Here is a 21,029-nt window from a genome sequence, read left to right as displayed (position 1 = left end):
AATTTGAGAAGCATGGATCTTTTTTCTCCTTTTCTATCAGATAACTCCTCCTATCCTTCAAAGCCCAGCTTAGCTATCGCCTCCTCTAAGACTTTATCCATGTCCCAGGTAAAAGTTAATCAATTCCTCTCTGTGCTATTTCTTTTATATACTTATACCACATCTGTTTTCTTTACTAGACTATGAATTCCTTGTATCAAGGAATTAAGTCAGCTTCATTTCTATGTCCTTTGCAGGCAATCAATCTACAATAGATATGTGTTGAATTAGGTGGATAGCCATCCACATGAGGGAGATTTTATCATTATATGGTAAATGCAGAAACTGGAGCTCAAGGAAGTAAAGTTGTGTTGTAGAGACACAGTTGAAATTTGAGCCCAGACCCCTTCATTTCAATGCCCATGTTCTCACCTTTATGCCATACAGCCATTTTAAGAATTTTAGACAGTGAAGAGAAATACCCTAACATACTGGGATTTTCTACATGTGGGCAGCTGCCTATTCTGAGGTTGGTAACTAAGAGTAAGGAAAGTCTAGTAACTAAGAATAAGGAAAATGCAGCCAAAGAGATTGGTGCTGGAGCACTAGGCATGTCTTAGGAAACCAAAGAAATACTTTGAAATTTTAAGGTCCATTTACAAAGATCAGTCCAGTCCCAAAGTGTGTTATCTGGATGTTCTTCATATGCATATCTATATGTGTACAGTGCCCACCCTAAAAAATGTACTCAAAATTTGTTGTCTAAAAGAATGAATGAATGTCTTTCTTTGCACCTATATGTGTATCCAGTTCATATGTATATATTACACATCTATAAATAGCTATGTATATCTGTGACTGTGTGTTCCAGGCCCTTGCTCTTTCTTCAAAATGTGGTCTGGAGGACCAGCAATATTGGCACCACTTGGAAATTGGTGGAAATGCAAAGACGCAGGCATCATCTCAGACAAACTGAACCAGAATCTGAATTTTTAATCATATTCCTGGATGATTCATGTGCACATAAAAGTCTGAGAGCACCATTCTAAATCATCCCAAGTATGCCAGGACAGGCTGTCATGTCAAGTCTAAGCAAAAGATGCTGAAAAGCTGCCAGAGAGATTTTTCAGTTACTTACAGTACCCTGGGATCATTATCTCACTCCTCTGCTCTTCACAACCTGTAGACAAAGATCTAATTTACCACTTAAAAAGAGAGCATACACATGTCACCACAAGCACACAGAACATATCTGAACCTTTGTTGATACTTTATGATCTGGTTTGGCCTTAAAGCCTTCCTCAGTGTACAGAAAAACTTGCCTCTTTCATTCAGTAGAGCTACTCATCTACCCTTTTCTTTCTCTCTGCTAACGTTCTTCCCCCCACCTCCCCACTCACTCATTAGCAAGAAGATAGCTTTTCTCTTCACTAACCTCCATTCTAGCAACTCAGAGAATTTTTCATTTTCTCCATTACCCCAGTCCTAAGAATTAGATGTGTGTGTGTATCTGTCTGTTTTGTTTTGTGTAAAGGTAGCTGGGGGAACAACTGATATTTCTAAAGTTGCTAAATACTTGGAAGAACATATGCTCTTTCCTTTCCTCAAATTTGTCTTGGTAATCATAACATTGGTTGGTTGCACTGACACTATCCTCTTTCTTCATCTACTATCACCACCTGCGCCATACCTAAGGCTTTTTTTTAAGAGTATAGAAATTATCTTAGGGTCGCATTTTTTCTCTTTCTACCAAGTAACAGTCTTCAACTCAAAGAAAAACTGGTAATTGAAGCAAGCTAAAGATAACAACTAGGGGTTATTTCTGAACAACATTGCACTGAAACTTATCATTTCTCTCTAAGCTCTCTTCTTAAGGAACTGATAAAAGTGGCTCCTATATCCTTTTGCTAAAGATGGCATCAAATGATCATGATACAGATGGCGACATAGTATTATATAGGGCATTACACACAGTTATAAAGTTGGAAAACCAGCTTAGTAAATGACTCTGCTATGAATAGAAACATGTATTTATTACAAGTTGGAGTTTTATTTGACAAACTGAAAAGTGCAGAAATGCCCATTCTCTTATTCTCTGCAATTAAATCCCCCTCTAAGCACCTATCCATCTATCCTGGCAGGAAATTTAAGTTATTAATAAGATTCTCCTGGGGGTTATGTCAAGGAAAGAGGTTGTCCTTCTCTTTAGTTCATGACCCATGACCATCATCAGCTAAAGCAAGGTCCCACTCTGGATTTACTTGTTTTTCTTCTTTATCCCTGTCTCAATTCACATTCTCCCGCCTCTCCCAAGGTCCCCACTTGAATGTATTTAAGTATGTTTTTGGTTGTGTGTACCTCTTTTCTCTGCAGCAAGGTCCAGAAAAGAAGACAGGAACATGGGTGCAAGTTCCTTCTGTAGAGAAGAGTTGGAATGCTATGCTGAGATAATAATTTGGAATTGATTTACTGAATCTTTCTCTTTCTCTTGCGTTTCAGGCAAGTAGCTGGACCCCTGATGTTGCCTTGCTTTGGGGATTTGTGTAGGGCAGAAGGCAGCAGGTATTTGTAGTTGGACCCCCTCTCTTTTGTAAAAGCCTAAACACAAAGAGGAGATTTAGCTGGGGAGTGCCTTTGAAGGTATTTAGATGCCACTGTGAATGTGTTTATGATTTAAACAAATGGATTTGAAATCTAAATCTTTTTTCATTCAACTTATCTTTTCATTCATTCAAGAAACTTATTTCTTATTACTGTAATTCCATGTATTTATTGCTTTTAGCAAGGTCATTATACACTATCAAATGCATTTTTAAAAAAGATTTTATTTATTCAACAGAGAGAGAGCACAAGTAGATAGAGGGAAGAGAGAGAAGCAGATTCCCTGCTGAGCAGAGAGCCCAGCACTGGGCTCAGTCCCAGGAACCTGGGATCGTGACCTGAGCAGAAGGCAGACACTTAACCAACTGAGCCACCCAGGGACCCCTGTCAAATGCATTTGATACACATTTTACTTACCTAATCCTTTAGTGAAGAACTCACTAAAGTTGGAGTCACCTCCAACCTCAGTAACACACTGCAAGGAATAGCCCTACACATTTTCCTTTACAGATTGGTTGAGGACTTCTCTAAGATTCATACCCAAGAGCAGGATTGCTGGGTATAAAGTACTATATATTAATTTCACCAATAACTACTTTCCTGAATGGCAATGCTAGTTTGTTGTGAACACTGTGATTTAGAATAAATATATATTTAGTCTTCTTCCACTGTTCTAGCACCTAGCTCCTAAAACCCTTGAGATTTCCTCTTGGACAAGAAGAGAGAGGTGTCCATTGTTACGTTAATGAGACAACCTTAGGTACTCACCTAAGGCTGGAAGCTGGTTGCAGGGAGAATTGATCAAGTGATAAGAGCTCTGGAAATTTCAGTCCCACCCCTGAACTCCAGGGAGGGGAGAAGAGACGGATGTTGAAACTATCACCAACTGCCAATGATTTAATCAATTAGGACTATAAATTAAAGCCTCCATAAAAGCCCAGAAGGACTGGGTTTGGAGAGCTTATGGGTTGGTGAACACATTGGGTTGTGGGAGTGGTGTACGTAATTAAGGAAGCTCTGTGTTTATCTATACCTTGCCCTCTGTATCTTGTCCATTTGGCTGTTTCTGAGTTTCATCCTTTTTTTTTTTTTTTCATCCTTTCTTAATAAACCAGTGATCTAGTAAGAACAATGTTTCTCTGAGTTCTGTGAGCTGCTCCAGCAAATTCACTGAAGCTGAGGAAGGGGTTGTGAGGCTCTCTGACCTATATATACCCAGTTGGTAAGAAGCACAGGTGAGCTTGCCATTGGCCAGAAGTGGGGTTGGGTGGTAGTAGTGGTGAGATTGTCTCATAGAAGTGATGCCTTACCCTGAGGGATCTGACACTATTTTGTGATAGTGAGTTAAATGGTAGGACACCAGCTGGTGTCAGAGCATTGTTTGGAGGTGTGGGGGTGCCCCACCTCCATGAATCAGAACTGGGTGCAAAACCAAAATATTCATCTTCCTGTCGGTTGTGTGTGAAGATTCGTACACCCATGTCCTCATCAACACATGACATCATGGAATTCTCTAATTTTTTTCCAAACTGATGAGGATGATGCATTTCTAGGATTACTTGTGGGCTAGAACATTGTTTTATATACCAGTCATTTAAGTTTTCCATTTTTAATTGCTTTTCCATTTTCCTATTGAGTGTCTTGTATTTTATTATTATTTGTAGGCATTCTTTATACAGTCTAGATCCCTCTTTTGTTTTGCATTGAAAACAACTTCTGTTTGTTAACTCAGAATATTATGTCCTCTAGTAACAGAAAAGAAACCATATACTTAAAGTATAAAAGTAAGTCTAAAATAACAGTGAAAAAAATAATAAAATAAAATAAAATAAAATAAAATAAAATAAAATAAAATAACAGTGATGTGAACTACCTCTGGAGACATGAAAAACTTCTATCATCGTGTTTCAGTTAGCTATTAAATATTTCAGTCCAATGATTATTTTCCAGTTATTAAAAGCTCATTTAAATTTATATATTTGGGACTTGCCTAGTCTAATAACAAGCACCTGGATTGAGGGTTTGTGGTGAGGGAACTTATCTTGCTGTGATCATCCAATATCAGTGTACTGTGGACAAGTCACTTAATCTTTTTACTCCTCAGCTTGCTCATTTAATTAAATGAGCTGTTTGACCTGTCATTTTGCAAACAAATATCAGGAGGACAAAGTGGAAGTAAATCATGGAGGTATGCTTTATAAACTGTAAAACACTATATATAACATATATATCAATATATGTTGTTATGACTGCTATTAACCATCATAATTATTAAAAGAAGCATTCCTGGGAAGGGCTGGCATTGAAAATAGTATCACACACTTACCTTTCTAACTAAACCCCCCCCCCACTTTTCCTGCAATTTGAAGGCAACCAGAGCACCTTTGTATTTGTAATCATCTAAGTTTTATAAATGACTTTACACTTCAAGCTACAGATAGGACTATGTGCTTCTCAGAGTATCATTGCACATCTCCATGCGTCTTCCTTTTTGACTAAAGGATGAATTACCTATTTTCACATGCAAAAATTTTTTTAAATCTCCAAACTTAAAGAAAAATCCCTGCCAAGATTCATAATTTGCATATCCTCTATGATTTATTTAATTATTTATACCAAGGACCGTATCAAAGATCTAGAGTATGAGACATAACGATTAAGACCTCAGACTACAGAATGCACAAGTATGAATCCTGTCTGGCTGTCATTTGCTAACTGATCTTGGGGAAGTTACTTTGCCTCTCTATTTCCCAGTTTCCTCATACGTATATTGCGGATAACAACAATGATATCTCAGAGGGTTGGAGTGATGAATATATTCGTTATCATGGGTAAGTACTCAGTGGAAGTTTGCTGTTACTATCATCATTTAAATTTGATGAAATTAAAGCTACCTCTCTTGAGATTCCATATAAATAAAATTGATATTCTGACCTAGGGGTTACACTTATTTTAAAAGTTAGGGAGGGGTGCTTGGGTGGCTCAGTTAAGTGTCTGCCTTTGGCTCAGGTCATGATTTCAGGGTACTAGGATGGAGTCCTGCTTTGGTCTTCCTGCTTAGCGGGGAGTCTGCTTCTCTCTCTTGCCCTCCCCCTGCTCATGCTCTCATTCTCTCTCTTTTTCTCCTTCTTTCAAATAAATAAAACATTTTGTAAAAAACTTAGGGAGAGACGAGTATAGTAATGACACAGAAAGGAGCATTTTCTAAACAACCTCTTGAGGTAAAGCTTCATCCTCACCATCGGAGTGTTGAGCCTTTCCTTTAGGACTATGAGGCCCAAGAAAGTGGAAAAATGCGGTGACATGCTGGTTTCTCTTCCCTTCTCAGTTTTCTCACTATCGCAAGAATGAAGCTGAACCAAAAAATAGCTTAGGATTTGGGGAGGCACTGGCACTCAGGGAGCAGCAAGTCAAATTCAGAGTTTGGAACTGGGAATGAGACCTAAAGATAAGACAGAGACCCAAGGCAGGGGATCCACAGAGGACTGGTTCCCTGGATTGGTTGGGAAGAGGCCATAAAAGCTATGGAGGGGGCTGACAAGTCTGAAGATGAGTGGAAAAAGGACTACATTACTGGTAATTAAAGTCAAAAGAAACATTGACTTTTAAAACCATAAGATGCAAATCTTCCCTAGGAAGGTAAAGTGGGATATAGAAGACTCTGGTTGACAATCAAAACAAAACAAGTTACTCTTCATAGGGTCAGGGCAAAGCAGAAGCCAAGAAACCAGTAAGCTAGATTAGCCAAGGACAGGTGTGCAGTAAATTCAACAACATACATGGGGCAATGTGTAGAACCCAAGTAGACAGTCTAGAATGTCAACAAAAGGACTTGATGACAATGACCAATCTGTCTTGTGCTTCTGTTCCTAGGTTAAGCACTAAACATATTGTCTCAAGAACAGAGGAGAGCAGGTAAATATCTGTGAGACATTTTACCTTACCTTAGCCCTGTGAGGGTAAGAGTGCAAATGAACACAACTAGGGATATTCAGTGGCAAGAGCCCGATTGAACTGTATTAGATGTTACCTGGCTTCTTTCGAGGATCTATAAATCCAAAAATGAAATAAACAATACACCATGAAAAAGTTTATAACACAAATTGACTATGTACCTAAATTAAACAAATACAACTAATTATAAGTGTTTCATTATCTTTTAAAGGAAATAAAAGGGTGCCTGTGTGGCTCAGTCAATTAAGCATCCCATTCTTGATTTCGGGTCAGGCCATGATCTTGAGGTCATGAGATCAAGACCACAACTGGGACTCCAAGCTCAGCAGGGAGTCTGCTTGAGATTCCCTCTCTCCCTCTCCCTCTGCCACTCCCCTCCCCCCCCCCCCCCACCAAATAAATAAATAAAATCTTAAAAAAAAAATAAAGGAATATCTTTTGGGCTTCCAAATCTTTCTCAATAGTTCATTTACTGGAATGACTTGGGTCATGCCCAAGTCCCTTTCTTTTTGTTTTTTTTTCCAAGTCCCTTTCTCTTTTGATCCATGGTCTCCTCCCGATCTCTGTGTTTCAATTGCTCTTTTTACCATACTGGATGATGTTGTCTTTTGAAGTTTTACTGTCCTTGTTGCTATTCAAGTTGTCAAAGCCTGTTACCCACTGCAATTAGCCACCTGTCCTGTCTTTGTTATGACTACAACTGCTGATCTTTCTTGTATGTTTATTGAATTTATCTTACATTTTTCTTTTCTTTTTTTTTTAAGATTTTATTTATTTATTCATGAGAGACATAGAGAGAGAGAGAGAGGCAGAGACACAGGCAGAGGGAGAAGCAGGCTCCATGCAGGAAGCCTGACATGGGACTCGATCCTGGGTCTCCAGGATCAGGCCCTGGGCTGAAGACAGAGCTAAACCACTGAGCCACCAGGGCTGCCCCACATTTTTATTTTCACAAGCATTTATTATTGTCATATCTTTCACTAGGGCATAGGACCTGAGTACCTTTTATCCAGAATTGTACTGCAATCAGCAAAGAATAGAGTATTGGAAGCAATAAATGTGCCCTTAAAGGAGTACAATGTTAAAATCAGGATAAGTCATCAAAATCCAGGTCTTCAATCCCAGTGAGCTGAGTGAAAAATTTGGCCAGTCTTTGAGATAGAGCAATCATAGCAACTGATGTGTGACTTGATGAAAATAACAAAAAATGGATCATTTCTTTTGGCCTCCAGGTACTTTCTATTCTCATACCAAGTCCTATGAAGTAGACATTTTTATATTCCTTGTATGGATGAAGAAATGGAGGTCCAAAGAGTTTCCATAACTTAATAAATTTGTGATAGGGCTAGGACTCAAACTCTGGTCCAACTTATTCCAAAGCTCATCATTTCTCTTCAATTCCATATTTCCCTGGATGGACAAGAGGTACAGAGAAGGAGACATACATGGAATAATTCAAGTAGCAGAGTTCAGGCACACTTGAAAGATTTTTTTTTTTTTTTTTGAGATTGTATACATCCTTCATTGAAAAGTATATTTTAAGAGAAAAAATCAGTGTATACATCAAGGATGTCCAGGGAGTGTTAAGATAAGAGAAGTATTTATATGGAAGCAGGCTAGGAGCCAAGAGGTAAGAGACCCCAAAAGATCTACACTAGGCTCTTAAGACTAGAGGCTAAATATCAAAGATCTTTAGATCAGACAATTTGTGTCCCTTTGGCCTAAACCAATCATGATAATCCTGTTTCTCCTTGCCTGGAATGAGGTAATTCTATGATCCTCCCTTAGGGACGAATATGTGACCTAGTTTGGGCCAATGAAAACTTAAGGGAAATCTGCAGGCCTGGGGGGCTTCTGGAAAGATTTTCCTGCCAGATACAAAGAAAGAAAATTCTGGAAAATCCTTCCTGCTTGGGACAGGGTCATATAAATAAATATGTGACATCCCGCTGTAGCAGCCATCTTGTGCCCATAAAGGAACCACAGAGAAACAAAAGCATCCTATGAAATAACAATATTTGAACTTCGTATATCTTTTGTACATACTCAATAGTTTGGAAAGTACTTTTAGATAGCTAATCTCATTTAATGCTTAAATAATCCTGCAAGCTTGTTATTATGTGTGCTCTGGAAGGATCTAAAATCTATAGATTTCACCAAAGTGATGGCCAGAGGATGGAACTAAAGTTACCCAACATTTGCAGCTGGTTTTCTAACTGGTCCTTTACAGTGTTCTGAATTCCTTTCCAGTATCACCTGAAACAAGCTCCCAAAGGAGACTTCAGACTTCAGATCCCCAGGATGTCACAAGGAAAATCAATTAATGATCTAAAGCCCAGGTTTCTATTTTGTTCAGAAAAGAATACTGGAATGATTAAAGGTTAGGCAAAACTAAAAAGGGTACACCAGCACTGCTGACACAGCTTAGGGCCCACTTACTGAGGAAATGCCAAAGGCTCCAGGCTGGTTCAAAAACTAGTTGGGAGTGAAGAGCATGAAAATCATTTACCACAGAGGTTTTATTGTTATTTGTTTGGAGAACTTTCACCATGGGGTTGGTTTGGGTATTTTTATTTATTTATTTATTTTTTTTAGATTTTATTTACTTATTTGAGAGAGACAGAGATAGCAACAGAGATAGTGAGAGAAAGCACAAACTGAAAGCAGAGGGAGCAGCAGACTCCCCACTGAGCAGGGAGCTCCATGTGAGGCTCTCGATCCCAGGACCTTGGGATCATGACTTGAGCCAAAGTATGCTTAACCGACTGAGCCACCCAGGCACCCCTCACCATAGGGTTTGGTTTTTTTTCACCATCGGGTTTTAAGGCAAATTCATAATGGCTTTAAATCATTATTTAAATATATTTCCACCTTCTCATGACAAATAATTTCATTCTGTTAAGTCTTGAAGTAAAAAAGTCCACCAAGGTGCTAATCATTGCACATAATTAAATGCTATAAAATGACATTGACCTAAAAACAGTAGCAACTGCAAATAAGGTAGAATGCAGGGGAAATACACTTATTTAGGGCTTATCATGTACCAGAAACTACATACTACATAATCTGACTCTCCCAATATCCCTGTGAGATAATATTATTAGTAATCTATAAAAGTGAATACATCACAAATTTAATGAATCCAGTTTGCAGTGTATAATAAGCCAGAATATCATCCTGAATTATTAGACTCACTATATATGGAAACAAAACATGCAAACTATTCAGTTAATTCAATTTTTAAAATTGAGTCAAATGACCTTGTTTTACTCCTTGCTGAAAAGAAACATACTTGCTGAATAAGTAAATTTAAAAAAAAAATCTTTTAGTTAATTATTTTGAGATTGTACAGCCACAGCATGTGAATGGGTCTCAAACAAGCCAGTTGAATGTATTTGGTTTGGGGGCATCTGATGTAATTATCCTCTTACTTCATACTTGATGAGAGCAGTTTATACGAGTTACCTTATTAAATTATCTCAAAATCCTATGAGGTATGAATTATTCACGTTTTACAAATGAGAAAAAAAAACTTCTGGAAGGTTAGCTTGATGCCAAGGTTACAGAGCAAGAAAATGGCAAAAGCAGGACCTAAGTGTGGGTGTGTCTGGCTCAAAAGGCCTTGTAGATCTACTACTACTGGCTGTAATCAAACACAGTTTTACTTTAACAGATGATAGGAAGAAATGCTTTTGAATTTAAGACCACAAAAATCAATTGCTTCACTGAGTGTAGGATCTGTTAGACAATTTTTCTCAAATGAGAATTTTATGTATTTCCTACATTTCTCATTGAGGGAGTTGCAGAAAGAGCAAAGGAAAAAAAGCTGTGCTGGTATTTCCAAATGATGCTGTAAGAATCATACCATCGCTATGTGTACTACATGTCCACACTGGTAGCCTCCAATTTGATTTTTTTTTAAAAGATGTTATTTATTTATTCATGAGAGACACAGAGAGAGAGGCAGAGACGCAGGCAGAGGGAGAAGCAGGCTCCCTGCATGGAGGGAGCCTGACGTGAGACTCAATCACGGGACTCCAGGATCACGCCCTGGGCAGGGCGCTAAACCGCTGAGCCATCCAGGGATCCCCACCAATTTGATTTTTAAAGTTCGGCTCTCAAGTCCTATTTCTGTGCTCTCTAAGTACTTGACTGACTGTCAATAGAAAGGCCTAGTACCTTCCAACCTCCTTCCAGCCTCCCAAAAATCAAACTTCGCGTCATTGTTCAAATAGGCAGATGCAGGCAGACATGGTCTTAATCAACTTGGATGTTAATTTTAATCAAAATAAAATGATTTGATGAGCATTGGATTAAGACTTGAGTTTGAGGCTTGTTCTGCCTCTTAACAACTAAAACCATGGCAAGTTATTTAATTTCTCTGAGCCTCAATCCTATTATCCAGAAGTGTTTCTCAAACTCTATTTTTAAAATACCCAATCCACTGGAGGAAAAATACTTTTGTAAAATGAATTAAAATGAATTACCAGGAAAATGAAATAGAAAACATAAACATATGGAGTACATTTTTTTAGATTATTAGATTCAACAGGCAAAACATTGCTCTAATTGTTAAAAGTTTCTAAACACCTACTCACAATTTTTCATCTTAATTTCTCATCTCACTGAGGCCTGAAAAGAGTTCACAGCCTGTCATCAGTACAGGAACTCCATTTCAAATCACACTGATCTCTAAGATTAAGGATAAAAATATCTTTAATCATTGAAAGGCTGTTGCTAGAATTCAATGTATAATGTATGTGAAATGCTTAGAAGAGTGCCTAGTAAGTTCAAAACATAAAGAAATTCTAGTCCCTGCCATAAAATTAAACCCCAGGCCTCTAAGGAATCAGCATCAGGTAGAGAATATCCTGGCCAAAGCAAGTGAGATAAAGCGCCTGACTGAGGGCACTTGCTCTTGTCCCCAACTTGACCTTCCCATTGGGATTTTCTTTTGTTTTCTCTCTCACTCCAGCTCTCTCTACTTATTCCCTGCCCACTGCCACCATGATATGATACTGGCCTTACGGGGGAGGGGAGGAAATTGCTTCCCATTCAGAGTCAGAAACAGAGTAGGTGGCCTAACAACAACGAAGTTTACAAAGTATTAAGTCTGGTCCAACCCCACTTATCTGATGTATGGTTCCATAGTCCTTTGGCATAGAGGGCCATAAGTCAAATCGGTGACCACCCAGCTCTATTCTTTATCAGTCTTTAACAAGTTAGTTAATGATAGCTCTGGGTTTCAATTGCCTCATGTATGAAATGAGGAAAAAGTAATACCTACCTGATAGGGCTGGTATGAAGATTGAATGAGCTAATACATATCAAGAGCTGGGAATAGCACCTGGGACAAAATAAGCAATCTGCTCAAGAAAGTGTCATGTGCCACCATCATCATCATTGTCATCATCATCACTGAAACCCTGGAACCCTTCACTTCTCAGCTTCTGTTCTGTCTCCACAAATCAGAAGTCATTCTGAATGGACCTTAGAGAAATACTCTCCTAGACAAAATCTCCTCCCTAGGAGAGATCCTGTCATAGCACTTACCTGACTATGACCCTTACACTTAGATTTCATTTCCACTTGGAGAGATACTCCTTTTCCTTCAGTGATTGGTAGGGACATGTGCTGACCTTTTAAATGAGAATCCTCCTTCTTACCTGGCTGTGGTTTATCCACACAGGGCTACAGTCTATCTTAACACAAATCTTTGCTGTTGCTTTCATATAACATGCAACACAACTTACAATATGTTTTGATATCCAGAAACTATTTCCTAACTGTGGGTTTTGTACCAATTATCTAATGCTACAATAATACTGCATAACAAACTACCACAAACCACACAACAACAAACATTTACCGCTTATGCATCTGAGAGGTGTGTTTAGAAGCTTTGCTGATCTTGGCTCAGCTAAATGATTCTGCTGGTCTTGGTTGGACTTGCTAATGTGTGGGAGGATCATCTGGTTGTTGACTGATCTAGGATCATCTCAGCTGGAGTGACAGGGTGACTTAGTGCTGTTTTGTGTGTGTCTCATCCTCCAGCAGGCTAACACAGACATGTTCTCCTGGCTATGGCAGAAAATATAAGAACAAGTGGGAACTTTGACACTTCTCAGGTCTCTACTTGCAACACATTTGTGAATCCGATTGGCCAAAGCAGGTCACAGAGCTAAGTTCAGGGCAGTAGGGAAACAGCACCACAATGTTACATGGCAATATGCAAGGGTAGCATGCTCATTAAATGCTTGTTTTGCCTTCCTTCCATTTCTTTATATTCCTGTCCAATCAGATCAGGAAAACCACTTGCTGATTCATATTACCAACTCAGGACCCAGTGTCAAGCCAAGATTTTATTGAATATACACTCTAGGATTTGGTTTGTTTGTTTGTTTTAATGGAATCTGTAGGGTACTTTTCTTTCTTTTCCCCAGTAGGCAGAAAAGTAGCAAAAGAAAACATTCATTTTTAATAATGGATATCTGAACATTTCATGTTATAATCCCTAGGATGACTTATAGCTCCTATTGGGACCAGTCTTCATCCCATGGTATTATGCTAGTCTCAACAAATGAATTTCACACACAAGGAATAATACTCAAATAGCTACTTATTAGAGCTGAATGCTTTTCTCATAAAACTTGCAAAATATAAAATGAGCTTTCTTACTGGAGGTAGACTCTAGGGAGATTTCCTGTGTTAGTTATTTGATATTTTCCTCTCAAATAAGAAAAAATACTGTATTTCCTTTCTGAAGGCATTTCCTAACTAAGCACAGAATTATTATCGCCATTTCTTAAGGAGGAAAATAATTTTCACTTGCGTGAAACTTCTCAGATGACATCTTGGTCAAAGGGAAGTATAAAGTCCTCCTGTTATCAGTTAACTCTCCAATTAGTGACTTTATGGGAAGGTTCCTAGACAGCAGCAATGATTTCAGAATGGGCCCTTCTGCTTTAAGAGCAAAATCAGAACCTCCCGAATCCCCTTGCGATAAAGGAGTTACTTGGACATACGTATGACTGTGCATGGAGGGAGGTGGGGCACTGACAGTGGGCAGAGTCCTGGTCCACACTCTAGCTTGCACTTGCTTTTTGTCCATCATTTGTACTAAACAAGGTCAGGTGAATAATTCATCATAAAGATGCATGAAGGTGTGTAATGGTGGGATCATGGCATTGCATACAGTCCCTTCCACTCTTCCCCAGATTTATGTCACTGACCTCATATCCTTGCACAAAACTTGGACTCTGAGGTGAGACAGCCTTGGGCTAGTATTTTAATCAGACCATTCACAATCTCTGTGACCTGGTAACTTTTAAGTGATTTCTGTGAACTTGAGACCACTCACCCGTAAAATAGGAATATGTTTCTTACTGGTACAGTGATACCTGACATACAGGAAGTCACTAAATAGAACTTTCCTACCACCCCCATTGCATCTCCTCTCCCACCCCTTTCTGATCCTCTTTTCCCACCTTCACCTCAAGCCTTACAGGCATTGCTTATCTTAGAAAGAGAGAGACATGAAAAGCAGCTAGATCTTGAATTTGATGCTGAAAGTTTCTATCAAAGTCTCTGCAGAAAAGCAGTAATGTGCCTGAAGTGAAGAGACACCTGAAGAAAGGAAGAGGGAACAGAGAGCTTCATTCTGAGGAGAGGGGGAAGTGTGGAATTTTTAATTTTTCATAGGCCGGAGACCCAGGCTTTCTGAGAAAGATGGAGTGAGACTGACATAACTTTGATTTTCATGGAAATTATCATTTGACTTTGATCTTAAGAGAAGGTCACTGAGCCAAATGGTGAGGTTTAGGTGTGGGGGGAGGGATTTGGGGGAGGGTGTGGAGGCTGTGAGATAGAAGAGATAAAAAAAAGGAGGACACTTCATTCTGAGAGGAAAAAGTGTATGTGTGCGCGCGCACAGCAATGACTGGGGGGATGCAGGAACAGGGAATTCCCTTTTCTCTGCCATAAGGAATTCAGGTTTAAAGCCGGAAATGTCTTAGAGAAGCTGAAAGAATATTGTACTTAATTCCCTCAGTTCCATGCTAGTTATAAACACAGGAAAGAAATGTGGAGCTGAAGAATGTCTAGTAAAACAAGCACTGTAAACCTTTTATTATCATATTTGTGGCTTCTGGGGTATGACTTTAATATCATCTTTTAAGATGTTGCTCACTTAAAGCAATTGTGTCTAAGTTTAAATTAAATAAAAAACCTATCCCAAGTATTTCTTTTCTCCCTTCAATTAATTTTCCATTTAAGTATATGATTTCCTTGCTGAAGAAGCTCATGCCCTGAGAGGAATGCATACTTTTAAGTATTTCCACACTTGAAGAGATCTATTAATTATGTAAAATAACACAAAGATAAAAAGCAGTGCATTGTAGGGGCAGGGCCCCCTGCAAATATCCTGGGTCATGGCCTGTCACAACTGGCTGTGTGACCTTGGGTGAAGTCCTTGACTTTTCTGAGCCTTAACTCCTCTATGTGTTTTACATGAGGGGTAAAGTTCATTTCAGTTAGGCTTTTTATCATAATTAGGTGACTATAGTCTCAAACCAAAGTTAGTGTGACATATAAGAAATCCATCCACTTCTTAGAGGCTGTGGAGCTTAATTCTATTAGCAAATTAACTTCTCCAAATTCTAATTTCTCATCTATAAAATGGAAATTATAACAATGTCTATCCTGTTAGGCTCGTTTGGAGGTTTACATGAGAGAATGCTTGTGAAGAGAGTAGCATACTGACTGGCACTTAGGAAGTGTTCCAAGAATGTAGGTTAAACAAGAAAAAGACAAGAGAAGCTGCTGTGCTTCAGAGTCCAATCATTCTCTGCCATCCCATTTTGGCACTGTGGGGTCCCCAGTGTGTTTAAAGGAACAATGTAAAGCTCAGTTAACAAAACAAAGATGAGGAGGCGGAGAAGGATGATAATAGCTCACCAGGCTCTCTGTTCAAAGTGCTTTTATCTGTATTAACACATTTAATACATTATGAGGTAGATAAAATTATCATCCCCATTTTATAGACGAGGAATCTGAGTCACAGAGAGGTTAAGTGATTTGCTTAATGCCACACAGCTACTACAGATCACCTCTCTTTAGTGAAATTGAAAATGGACACTGTCTCCAACAGATCTGGGGAAAAAAAAAAACAACAGAAAAGGACTTCTAGCCTTTTTGGTTTTTCATGGGTGCTCAGAAAGTTGGCTGATTAAATAATGTACAAGCCTGAGTTCGCCCCCAAATTTCCACGCCTGTATCTAGCAGTTCCTTCCCACCTTGTGCTAATGAACATGCAAAAGAAGATCTCAACATTTGTCTAATGACATTAACTAATGCTGCCCCCTGCATGGTGATTATGAGTGGCGCTGTGCTGTGGCTTCAGCAAGCAGGTGGTAGAAATTCATAATGAAGAATGCATACAGATTATAGCATTTTGGTTTATTTGATGGTGAAATTTGCCAAGGGTTCAAAACCTTTTCCAATTGGCTCACTTATCCTCAGCATGATTAGGGGGGCTTGATGTAAAGAACTAAGAAGCATGGGATGAACTAAAGATAAATTGCATTAGAGCTACCCCGACGTTAGAGTACCGACTCAGAATGCTAATGAATAAAGCTTCTGTGATGCTCTTTATGAAAGGAAATCTACAGGAGGCAAAATATGGACTCAGAAGACCAATTCTGACTAAACCTACTGGCATAGAGGGAGACATTTTTTTTTTTTTGTATTGGGGAATGAGAAGTTTGCTAAGAATTAGGAGCTATATACACCTAGTTGTATGTGTAAGTGGACAAGTGCACTTCTTGAAGGATTGGATGTGCTTAAGAAAAATAAAGTAGTGAATTGCTTTCTATACTGAGAGGAGAAATTTATTCATGCTAATGTTGGCAGATGAACTATTACTTAATAATGGTTTAATAACAGTGGAACAACCTAGGATTTATTCCAGGGAAACAGAATGAGGAGGACAAATTCTTATTCTGTTCTGCTTTGTATGCTTCCCAAGGTCATGCTAAGTGTATATGTTAATTTTTTTTTCACTCATGGTCGTAGGAAGCATATTTAAATTCAATTAAATATATATATTTGCTAAATACAAAAACAAGGCAAGTGGAAATGATTAAAAAACCTACCCCATCATTTTTGGGGAAATTTCCAGGCTTATAAAGGAAAAGTTGCCTCATGGTAATTGCAAAAGCCTTAAGATTTTTATTATAGTACTTTCTGGGCAGCTTTTTCTTGGTAATTTCTTCTATTAGTTCAATTGCTTGAGAGCAAAAAAATTTGTATTCAAAATTCCATATTCTCAGCAATCACATTGAGACACCATCATTTTGTCAATCTGCAGACCTACTTTTTGTTTGAATTTAGAAGCTTCTTTTTAACTACAGTCCAGTATTTTCCTGTGTTGATTTTTCTCTACAGAACGTTTAACCTTTATCTCATTTTCCAGGAGGACAGTTTGATAGTGACATTTCTGTTAGTGAGGATGGTCTTCAAATGCAGCAAATTATTCTCAAATGCCCTAACTCTCCAATGAGAAGAGTATTTAAAGTATCTCAGAGTTGACTGTATTATTTTTTTCTGTTCATGATTTGAATTTTTTTGAATAGTAAATAGTAATTTCTTATAGTCTGAGCTTATCCAAAAGATATTAATGGCTCTGAGGATGCTGAAATGCTTTTAGTATTCATACTTACTCATCGTTGAACAAGGCTGCCTTTCATTTGCAGCAAAAGAAGTTAATTTATACACCGTTATTATATGCACACAAATGCTATTATGGGCATGCACACACAGGGGTCCAACTTTATTCTTAATTATTCATGCTAGTGGAAGGGAGGCAGAGACAACACAGAGTTGTACACAATCCAAAACCCTTAAATATTTTAGTTTAGAATGTCCTGCTTGACTTTCCTTTGGACCTAGAAAACTTAACCAAAATGATATGTGAACATTTAAATATTTAATAGTTACCTGCTGTATACAGATTTCTAAGTACCAGGGGATATTATGAGGTATAAAAGGAATACCTGGTAAATAGTTTGCTGAGAGATCAAGTTGATCAAAAGGAGGGATAAACTTATACTTGTGATGTTAGCTAGAGAGAAAAAGGCAATAATGGACCAACTCTTATCAAGTAATTGCCAGAATAAAATTGTGGTGGTAAGGCAGTAAAGTACAAAGCTAGTTTTTTGAGTGAAAGGTGTGTTGACTCCGGAGTTGAAGGGACTAGTGGCTATAGTTTTAAGCAATGGAAAAGTGCTCCAGATCTCTAGAAAATTGCAGAGAGGAAAGCCTAAGTAAAGTCACTGCTTTGTAGCTCCAGGATGAGTTGTGGTAAGTGACTTGCCAGATCACACACGGTGCATCCGTACCAGAATAGAGGCTAAAATTCCTGTTTTCTGAGCCCTCATTCAGTAAAGGGATAGGGTCCTGGTCTCCTATAATTGGATTAAATTGCATTTCTCCATGGAACAGTTTTAATAGCTATTTTGACTACAGTCACATAAGACACAACAGGTTAAATCAATTTCATTGACTTGAGTAACTGGAGTTTAAAACTACAACCACACACCAAGCCAGGCAAGGTTCCAGTCACATTAAACAGTTTGCTCTTCATCACATTCTCCTTGGGTATTTTCTTCAGAGCTGGCATTCAGCTGGAATGCATCAATATGATGGCACAATTTGTTAAAAAAAAATTTTTTTTGACAGCATGTAGGATTTATTGGAGGACATGAATAAGAAGGGAGTAGTACCGAGGTTCTCATGAGTGCAGGGCCTATCATTTGTCCAGGGCATCGTAACTAGGGATATATTTGACCCTACAACCACTGCGGATAATCTGCTTTTCAGTCACCTTGCTCCAAATTCATCCACTTTAAACTTAGTAAAGCCCCACTTCTTGGAAATGTGGATCTTCCAGCAGCCAGGGAACTTGAATTTGGCTCTGCAGAGAGCTTCAGTTACAAGTTCCTTGTTCTGCAGGTGGGTACAGATGGACATGATGACTTGGCCAACATTGACCATGGCCACTACACGCTGAGGCTTTCCAAAGGTGCCCAATATTACCTGTCTGGAGCCTGGATTGGGAGTAGCATGAGGTCAGACATCAATGTCCACTAGAAAGGGCTATCTCTGAGGTCCCTTAAGAAAATTCAATCAACAGCTGCATATACTATTGAGGAGGCTACTATTTGCAGCCATTATACACTGGACCCCCATGAGGAAAGAGCACAAATTATTAAAATATAAAACACTTCTGTTCCAGTTGGGAAATAGTCACATCTTTGATAGCCCAATGCCCTTAACCACCTCAAGATCCATTCAGATGTCTTAAGTTTCCATAATTCAGTAATAAAAGGAGAAGAGCCAGAACCCCAGAAGACCCTGTTTCAGCACCACAGCCAGCATTTGTTCTGATTGGCTGGTGTTGGTGCCACCATTCACTGTGGTTGGTCAGTGCTGAGACCAGCATTTATTCTAATAAATCAGTGCCAATGGTGTGCCAGTGGTTAAGAATTGTATTAGTGCTACATTTTCCCTTCCATGTTTTTGTTCATACTGTTCTTCTGCCTTGAATGAGCTCTTTTCACCTATTCACCTTGGACCTCATGTATGTCACAGGCAACTGTTTACACAACTGTGGGAGTTGGTGAAGCAACCTCTAGAAGGCTGTCATCTGAGACTGGAGCTTAACATCCACATGGCAGGTAGGCAGGAAGGCTGGAACCCTAAGCACAAGGAAACATCAAAACTTTGTCTGCTCTCACCTCTCAGCTTAGTGAGGAGAGTATTCCTTAGAAGCCAAAGCCCTTTATCGCAGGGCTAAACAAATATGGCTGGCCCAGAAGTCAGAAAAGCTAAAGGAGGGTAAGGTTAAGCAATCACAGGCCTGGCTGCTGCACCACACCAGCAAGGTGAGTTAGCAGATCAGCAGTGACACATGTGCACTACAGAAGGCTGCTGCTTCCCTTCTGCCATTAGGGAGAATCTTCCTAGTGCCTTAGAAACATAGGAGAATGGGAAGTCTGGGGAATGTAGTTCAGCCTAGCCAAACTGACACAGGACAAAGCCATCATACCTTAGTACTAAGGCTCCAGTCAAGTGCCATCTCCTCCCTACATCCCTCTCTCCTGTGACCAGGGTGGAAGTTTGCATTCCCTCCTCTGAGTCCCCAAAGCTCTCTATCAAAACCACATGGTGGCATTTAAGATGCACCCAGCATTTTCACGGTTAGTCTGCCCTTAGTATGTCCACCACTAGACTGTAAGCTCCTCAAAGTGAGAATCTGAAGATAGTTACATCGCCTGACCCATAGCAAGGAATTCACAAACATTCATGGAATGAATGAGGGAATCAATGAACGAATAATGAACTAATTGGCATGACACTGAGATGTTGTGGGAAGCAAGATGCAAGGGCAGTATATTCACTACCCATTACTACATACCAAACATCCCCCAAACTTAGCAGCTTGAAACAACAGTTACCATCTCACAGATTCTGAGAGTCAGGAATCTGGGAGCAGTTTAGCTGGGTCATTCTAGCTCAGGGTGTCTGGTGAAGTCCCAGTCAAACCATTGGCTGTGGCTGTAGTCATTTGAAGGGGCTGGAGGATCAGCTTCCAATCTCCCTCACATGGCTATTGACAGGAGGGCTTTACTTCCTCATCACACAGGCCTCTCCATGGGGCTATTCACAACATGGCAGCGGGCTTCTCCCAGAACAAGGGATGCAGAAGAGAGAGGTGATGCCAAGCTGCCTTTTATGACCTACTCTCTGAGTCATACATTGTGATTTCCACCTTATCCTCTTAGTTAGAAGTGAGTCACTAAGTACAGCCCACACTCAGCTGGAGGAGTGATTACACAGAGCATGAACACCATGAGGTTTTGATCATTAGAAGCCATCTTACAAGCTGCCTCACAAGTGGGAAAAAGGAAGGCTTTAGGCAGGAGACCATGCCATAGAGTTCTTTAGTTGAACTCAAAAATTTAAACTCACTCCCCACTATTTGGTGTGTAGAGTCATGTTCTTCCCCCCACTTCCCTTATTTATTTATTTTTTTTGGTAAAGTCTACTCACTGAAATAGGCCTTTAATGTCAAGCCAAAGATTGGATTTTGTGAAAATACCTTCAAAGAAGAACAGGGAGAGGGAATCCAATTTGGATATAACCTTTCTTTACAAAAATGATTTCCTTTGCTGCAGCCAAGTTTGATTTGGCTGCTGGGGAATACTGATGAGCAAAGTAAACAGCAGTTTTGATTTCACACACACACACACACACACACACACACACACACACACACAATCCTGAGTTTGCCTCATCAAGATAAATATTGTAACCTAGTCTACAGGAGTCCAGGACAATAATAGATCTATTTGTTGAACAGCTAACATAGGCAATAATTTACTGAGCACTTACTAAGCATCAGATATTGTGCTAAGGGCTTAACATGTATTATCATA

At 39.2% G+C, this 21,029-nt stretch overlaps 1 long non-coding RNA gene and 1 pseudogene across 2 annotated transcripts; both read right to left on the bottom strand.

The window, feature by feature from the left end:
* Window positions 1–1,107: 1,107 nt before the first annotated feature.
* On the bottom strand, window positions 1,108–20,302 carry LOC102151501. Of its 2 annotated transcripts, XR_005366810.1 has the most exons (5): window positions 20,049–20,302; window positions 12,404–12,615; window positions 11,822–11,881; window positions 2,338–2,577; window positions 1,108–1,159 (listed from the first exon to the last, which is right to left on the bottom strand). It is a non-coding gene; the product is annotated as an uncharacterized LOC102151501 (long non-coding RNA). The 2 variants fall into 2 exon arrangements; XR_005366809.1 differs by lacking the exon at window positions 11,822–11,881.
* Window positions 18,686–18,810, bottom strand: LOC119874082 (annotated as a pseudogene).
* Window positions 20,303–21,029: the final 727 nt, after the last annotated feature.

This window comes from Canis lupus, chromosome 11 (genome assembly GCF_011100685.1).
Source record: "Canis lupus familiaris isolate Mischka breed German Shepherd chromosome 11, alternate assembly UU_Cfam_GSD_1.0, whole genome shotgun sequence".
Lineage (NCBI taxonomy): Eukaryota > Metazoa > Chordata > Mammalia > Carnivora > Canidae > Canis > Canis lupus.
Note: the sequence above shows the minus strand (reverse complement) of the source record. Positions and strands in the feature narration are given on the sequence as shown.